This window comes from Haemaphysalis longicornis, unplaced genomic scaffold, assembly GCF_048455015.1.
Source record: "Haemaphysalis longicornis isolate Haplotype H1 unplaced genomic scaffold, Haemaphysalis longicornis Haplotype H1 scaffold_35, whole genome shotgun sequence".
NCBI classification, from domain to species: domain Eukaryota; kingdom Metazoa; phylum Arthropoda; class Arachnida; order Ixodida; family Ixodidae; genus Haemaphysalis; species Haemaphysalis longicornis.
The window spans coordinates 1,193,560-1,200,346 of record NW_027526352.1 but is presented as its reverse complement, the minus strand read 5'-3'; the positions used below and the strand labels follow the sequence as shown (position 1 = coordinate 1,200,346).

Genomic DNA, 6,787 nt, shown 5'->3' with positions numbered 1-6,787 from the left:
CATCCAACATGATCCGGTTTTCGTCCGTAACAATGAATTACAATCACAGTCACACAATCACAGTCACGCAAGAAAAAGACACTTTGTATTCCAAACTAAATACATGAGGCACTCAAAACAATCGTGAAATACGCATTGAATACAGTTTTGCAGAATAAATAGACGCTGACAATAAATGACGGTCACAGTCACACAATCACAGTCATACAAGGAAAATACGCTTTGTATACCACACAAAATAAATAAATGAGGCAGTCAAAACAATCCCAGAATATACATTTAAAACAGTTTTGTAGAAATATACACTGACAACCCCAAGAGAAATCCCAACAGACATTCAGGCTGTTGGACCGACAGCCAATCCGGAAATTCGGCATATCGGTCTGTTGGTCTGATGGCAGCCTGTCGGCCTGATGGCAGTCTGTTGGTCTGATGGCAGTCTGTTGGTCTGATGGCAGTCTGTCGGTCTGATGGCAGTCTGTCGGTCTGACGGCAGTCTGTCGGTCTGAATGCAGTCTGTCGGTCTGAATGCAGTCTGTCGGTCTGAATGCAGTATGTTGGTCTGAATGCAGTCTGTTGGTGAAGCTATAGGTCCGATGACGAGATTGACTTAGGACACATGCTGTGAGGTGTGGAACTGGTTTACAAGTTTGGCAAGTATGTAGGCCTTTTAGCAAAATAAAAATAGACAAGTTCATTTTGTGCTGCTCACTCATTTATTTGCGCTGCATGTCGCCGTGCTTTTGCGAAAGGTGCTTTCGCACCACCTTTAGCCTGGCTTCAGTGGGCTCCGCAGACGCAGCCTGGCCACATAGATCTGAAAAAGAGCTGTAGATAGAGAGAATTAAGGGTTCAATGACCTTGTGAACAAAAGACCATGTGGTAAAAGGGTAACAAATATTGCCAAACAGGTTGCCAGTAAAAAGCAACACTTTGGGGAACAAACTAATACCCTGTAGCATTTTTTCTTGCAAGCTAACCCATGCTGGGCCCGCAGCAAACCATTATTCATGAATGGCATTCAGGCACAAGAGAGTTTTAGCAGTCCGTCCGTTCCGTTGTTACCGGGTTGACCGGGACCGGTCTGCGCTTGCGCGCGCAGTAAGGGCGAGGAGGCGCGGACATGGCGAAGGCAGGCGTGCGGAACTAATCCCCCTACTGTGAAGAATGCCTAAGTGCCCAGACGGGTCCCGGTAAACACGCTAGCTACGTACGTGACGGAACGGACGGACTGCTAAAACTCTCATATGTGAGACCATTTATTGTGCCAGAAGTTTCATATTAGGGGATGCTTGCTTTTGCGAAATTATGAGTTAGCTATGAGTTCTGATGCCAGATATCACATGCAATACCTTTCAGGGATGTGACCTTCTCTGCTGTCAGGGCTGGTTTGGGCTTCGTTTTTGCATGGCCCTTGTTCACTTCGTTCCGGTGCTACATTAATCTTCTGTGCAGATTGCCTGTTTCGCCAATGTACACTGATTTGCATTCGGCGCACGGAATCTAATAAACACCTAGAAGCTTGAAACGTGAGAGGGGGTCTTTCACGCTGACAATGTCAGAACGTAGCTTGCTAGTGGGCACGTGCACGATGTGCACACTGTGTTTCTTGAAAATGCGTGCAAAAGCTTGATTGATGTGTAGGATGAGAATTGCAGCACGTCTTGACACAGGCCTTGTGGACGCTTCTGCCTGCTAATGTCAATGCGGATTCCTGCTAGTCGCCCTCTTAGCTTCTTTTTGAATACAATGCTTTAGGCAGCCACAAGGACTGCATCAAAACGTGCAGCAATTACCTACGTCCCACACATCAGTGAAACTCTCGCACGCGTTTTCAAGAAACGCAGTGCATACATCGTGCATGTGCCCACTAGCAAGCTGCGTTCTGACATTGTCAGCGTGAAGGACCCCCTCTCACGCTCCAAGCTTTCGGGTGTTGTTTATAGATTCCATGCCCTGAATGCAAATCAGTGTACATTGGCGAAACGGGCAATCTGCACAGAAGATTAACGCAGCACTGGAACGAAGTGAACAAGGGCCATGCAAAAACAAGTGCACTGGCAGAGCACCGTGAGAGGACGGGACACGTGGTCGACTGGAACAAGGCGAAATTACTGACAACTGAGTGCAATCTATCTTCTCGATTACTGCTCGAGTCCCTCATCGTTCGGACGACGCCCAACATTATCAATATAATGGATGGCAATCCGCACCATATCTATGCAAACTCATTGCACTGCGTAATGCCAAATATATAGCTTCGTTTTCCACGACACATGCTCACCGTGAACAAGCACCAAACCGTTAAATGGGTTTTTTGACTTGGTCAGTGACCTACGTTTCTTCATTGCAATAATGCTTTTACCTGCCTACACGGCATTTTGTCAAACACTGGACTACACTACATGAGCCATTGCCGTTCTTAACCTGCACCAGAGTATATAACCTTTCATTACTGCTATGAGATAGACCCATAAACGCACTTCAATATGGCCTTTATATTTAGCTCTTGGAAACATGCATAATTTCACCTTTATGTTGCACCTGCTACAGCAGCAGGTAATATTCCAAAAACACGAAGAAAGAAAAAAACGGTAGTTTAACACGCCAAAGCTACACTCGGGTAATGGGGAGGACTGTAGGGGAAGGCTTCGCATTAATTTTGACCACCTGGGTATTTTTGTGCGGACCGAAATCTCAAAACACAGGCGTCTTAACGTGTTGCCTCCATCTGAAAAGCGGCCACACCAAGCGGTATGTAACCAACATTCGCCTCCACAGGACACCACCCTAGCCACTGCAGTCAGTTAAACATATGAAATAAAGCGAGCTTTGGAGTGCAAATGAAAATATTAATCACACGTCTTATTTTCCCAATTGATCTACCTTTTGAAATCCACCATGCAATCCCCCCTCCCCTACCGGCCTACCAAAACACCTTTGTCTCAAGAGGTAATCAGGCTGTTGTTAATGAAGTAAGTATTTACAATCCGAGACTTGCCACCGTTAAAGTCATGCACTTTGTTTTAGAGACAAGCGACATTAGCCATTTGCAGCACCAGGAGTTAATTGTGTTAAGATCAGATTGAAAGCATTGACGGTAGTAGTTGAAAGAAATTGTGTGATAAATTACAATATCATCTGCAAATAGACCTACATGGGAGGATATGCAACATGGAAGATAGACCAAGCAACCTGCCTGGGGGGACAACAAAGTGGCACGAGCAAAAGAAGTATACAGTTATTAGGAGAAGTAAACTGCATTTGAGAAGAATGAAAATCTTTCGCTCAAGTGAGGACATTAGGGTGAAGTTTGAAAAGTAGTCTGTAGTGTGCAATGCGATTGAATGCTTTACAAAAATCGAGAACTACCGCAGTTTGTAAGCCTGCGTCAATGGATCAATGTCGATCGTGAACAAATCCTGAAAGTTGTGTTTCTCAAGTAACCCTTGTGAAAACCGCGGTGATATTCGAATGTGATATTGTGATTTTATAAATAATTAGCCACCTGAGAGTGGATGACAACGCTCCCCGACCTTGCATATGTTGCTTGTTAGGGAAATTTAATGGTGAAGTACAGTCTCCTGATTTAAAGATTGGTGCTACCTCGACTATCTTCCAATTATTGAGAATAGTGCCTGTCATGAGAGACTGCGAAAAAAGTGCTGTCGGAATTCTACAGACTGCGGGATGTACTTTTCGGTATAGTATGATTAATACCAGTATGATCTTAAGTAGATAAAATTGTTAGCTTACTTAAAATGGAAAGTAGTTCTACACCAGTTTTTATTGCAAGTTCAAAACCATATCGAGAGATCCTAAATGTTTGCTTGGCTTGATTAGATACGAATACTTGCTTCAAAGTCAGTCCAATTTCTCTTTTTGCCCTTTAGTCATCGGCCCCAGATTCTCTTCAATATCTCTGCTAAGCAATGACACACTCCAAACGCACAACACTGCTTCATGAAAATGTTTCAAATAATCAGAGGCCACAGCACTGCTAACAGGTATACATCATGGCAGGTTCCACAACATGCAATAACTAACCTGAAAGTACATAATCGGTGGGTGCACCGGTATGGCAGGAGTGCCTGGACCGATGTGTCGAGCAAATGCGCTGGCTTCTGAACGGGTGGTCCAAGTGGCCAGATGATGGATGAAGGAATGATCATTCCTGGCGGCAAAGCGTACAGAGCCCCAACGAAAGGCCAGGCAGTACTTGGGTACAGCAGGTGCAGTGTCGGTTGGCCAAGGGAGGCCCTGGCAAAGCCTTTGAAACTGGATTGGAAGGCAGCCGACCCAGGACAGCCAGCAGCAGCACCTGCAGGTGCATAATCTGAGTGTGCTGACACTTGTTGAAATACAAGAAGAGCACACACAAAGCACGAATACTTACATCAAGTAGATTTTTAATCGCTTAAAGACAGTAACCTCCAAGGCACTAATAAGAACAATCCCGGAACACCCCAAGTGAAATTTAGGTCACAGTAAGAATGTATTTAATAGACCCGCAGGTACTGTGAGTGGGGTATGCATGATATATGCAAAGCTCACTGCTGAGCTAATTTGCATGGAACGCATGCTAGCAGCTAATCTGCATCCCTTGCTTTCAATAGGTTCTGGTGTGTGAAAGTTGAGGCTCCTCCATTTCAATGTCTGACTTGTATCTGCACGTTCAATTCTCAAATATAAATCGAGTTGAGTGAGTGCCTACAGCTTTCTTGTTAGTCTGTATGGCCTGCGGTTTTGCGAAAATGAGAACTTGCGAATTCGCTAAATTTTCTGCACTAATTTAAACAATAAATATGCCTCTGATATCAAGCCCCAGACTTCCCGAGAGCTACTCTGACGGAATCGGCAGGCGCCTCGTAGGCGTTGTGAAATCTCCCCCACTACCCCGAGACTATGCCAGCTCCCTGCGAGGCCACATGCGCGCATTTCACCTTCAATTTGCACGTATGTGAATTCTATTCTATACCTCCATGAACTCTCAGACGGGCGTCGTCATATTCGCGCCGGACTCGTGAAGCTCGGCAACTTCAGGCGTCGTGAAATCGCCGCCCTCGCTCGCTGGCGCGCGGCCCGAACTCTCACCGTTTCCTGCCCTTGCATACTATTTTCTCTCCCTTGCACTTTGTAAATTCTCATCTGTTTCACTACACCTCCTGCGTCCTCATCTCTTGCCTGCTTTTCTTCCAGCACAACTCCGCCAGCACCCGGTCGACGCATACGCTGTCGGGGTGCGTTGGCGAGCGATTTCACGACGCTGTGGCCGAGCGTCACGAGAACGGCACGCATATCGCGGCCCGAAGACCGCAAGGTCGCAACGGCGGCAGCCGGTCTCGCGAGCGCAATAGCTGCGAAGCGCAGTGCACGGAATTCGGGTAGGGGGGAGACTTCACACCACCTACGAGACGCCAGCCAAAGAATCAAGTGTACGCTTTCTTTTTTTTTTTTTTAGCAGCCGTGTACTACAGCGCGAGCATCGTAGCCAAGGTCTAGCTTCAGCGTAAATTGATGCTGACTTCTGCGGAATCGGTGGACTGGGCGCGAAACAAGTATGCTAAATCACCTAGGCTCTCAGAGTAAATGAGATGGGGGTCTAGCGAACCACTGAACTCGTTCCAACCAAATACAGAATAAAAAAAAATGCGTACTTACCCTAGCAAAAACGATGTTTCCAACGTACAATTCTCCTTCACTGTCGTCTTCATCTCGCGGACACGAACAGGCAGCAGGCTTTGTTCGAACGCAATGTCATCCACTTTTGACGCGCACTATTTTATGCGGCGATGATCGTTCTTCCCGGGTCTCCATGTTCGACACACGCGTAGGTTGGAAGGGTAGACATCACCCATAAAGCTTTTATAACTATGATTTAAGCTTGAAATAGATAAAACTGAACAGCAACCACTCGGCACAACACGCCATGAACAAACACGCAAAAAGTGAGAGATAGTTGCCAGACTTCAATAGCAGCACCTTTATGTTTGACAGAAATTGTGTTAGTGCTGTAATATTGGTAACTATCTTTCTGATTTCAAAGTCTGAAAGGTGTTTATAACTTGAATTTGAGGTTTTTAAACGCAAAAGGGAATACACATAAAGTAACTGACATATATATTGATATTGTAAAGAAGTTTCGACGTTCGTTTTGGTTTTGTTTTCACGGCGGGCTTCTCAAGGGAGAAGGGGCGAGACAACAAGCTACTTTGGGTTTAGGAAGAGGGTGGGAAATGTTGGCGTGATGGAAAGCAAGCAACAGGCGCTTACCCTGGTCTTAAAAAAAAGAGCTAATAAAATCCTCGGCCGAAAAAAAAAAAAAAAAAAAAGCGAGGTTCGACGAGGAATCGAACCATGGACCTTCAAAACAGTAACCGGACGCGCTACCACTGAGCTATCTTGGCGAGCGGTGGGGGGGGTCGGCTAAGACAACTGTATACTTACGTAAGTTGTCAACGAATCTTGTCGTTTGTGTCTAGTTTATGCTGCATTTTTGAAATTTTGGCTGTCCTAACGCTTATTTCTCACGCACCGATCTTGCAGACGAGGCCACATTGCTAGCGCTGCAAGCGATTGAGCCAAAGCTCCCTTATTAGACTCAAGAAAAGCTATCGCAGGTCAACCCGACCTTTTCTGCGCAAGCCACGGTAGCCACGAATGAAATGGAATGTGCCGTTAGAATTCTGGCGTTGATAACGCTTGTTTGTCCGGCACCGTCTTGCAGACAAGCAACGTCGCGCTAATACTACAAGCGATGTCACTCCGGGCATGTCAGGCGCATCAA

The 6,787-nt window shown here is 46.0% G+C and overlaps 1 long non-coding RNA gene across 1 annotated transcript; it reads right to left on the bottom strand.

The window, feature by feature from the left end:
- Positions 1-359: 359 nt before the first annotated feature.
- On the bottom strand, positions 360-5,960 carry LOC144177966 (uncharacterized). Its single transcript, XR_013323894.1, has 3 exons — positions 5,662-5,960; positions 4,048-4,321; positions 360-828 (listed from the first exon to the last, which is right to left on the bottom strand). It is a non-coding gene; the product is annotated as an uncharacterized LOC144177966 (long non-coding RNA).
- Positions 5,961-6,787: the final 827 nt, after the last annotated feature.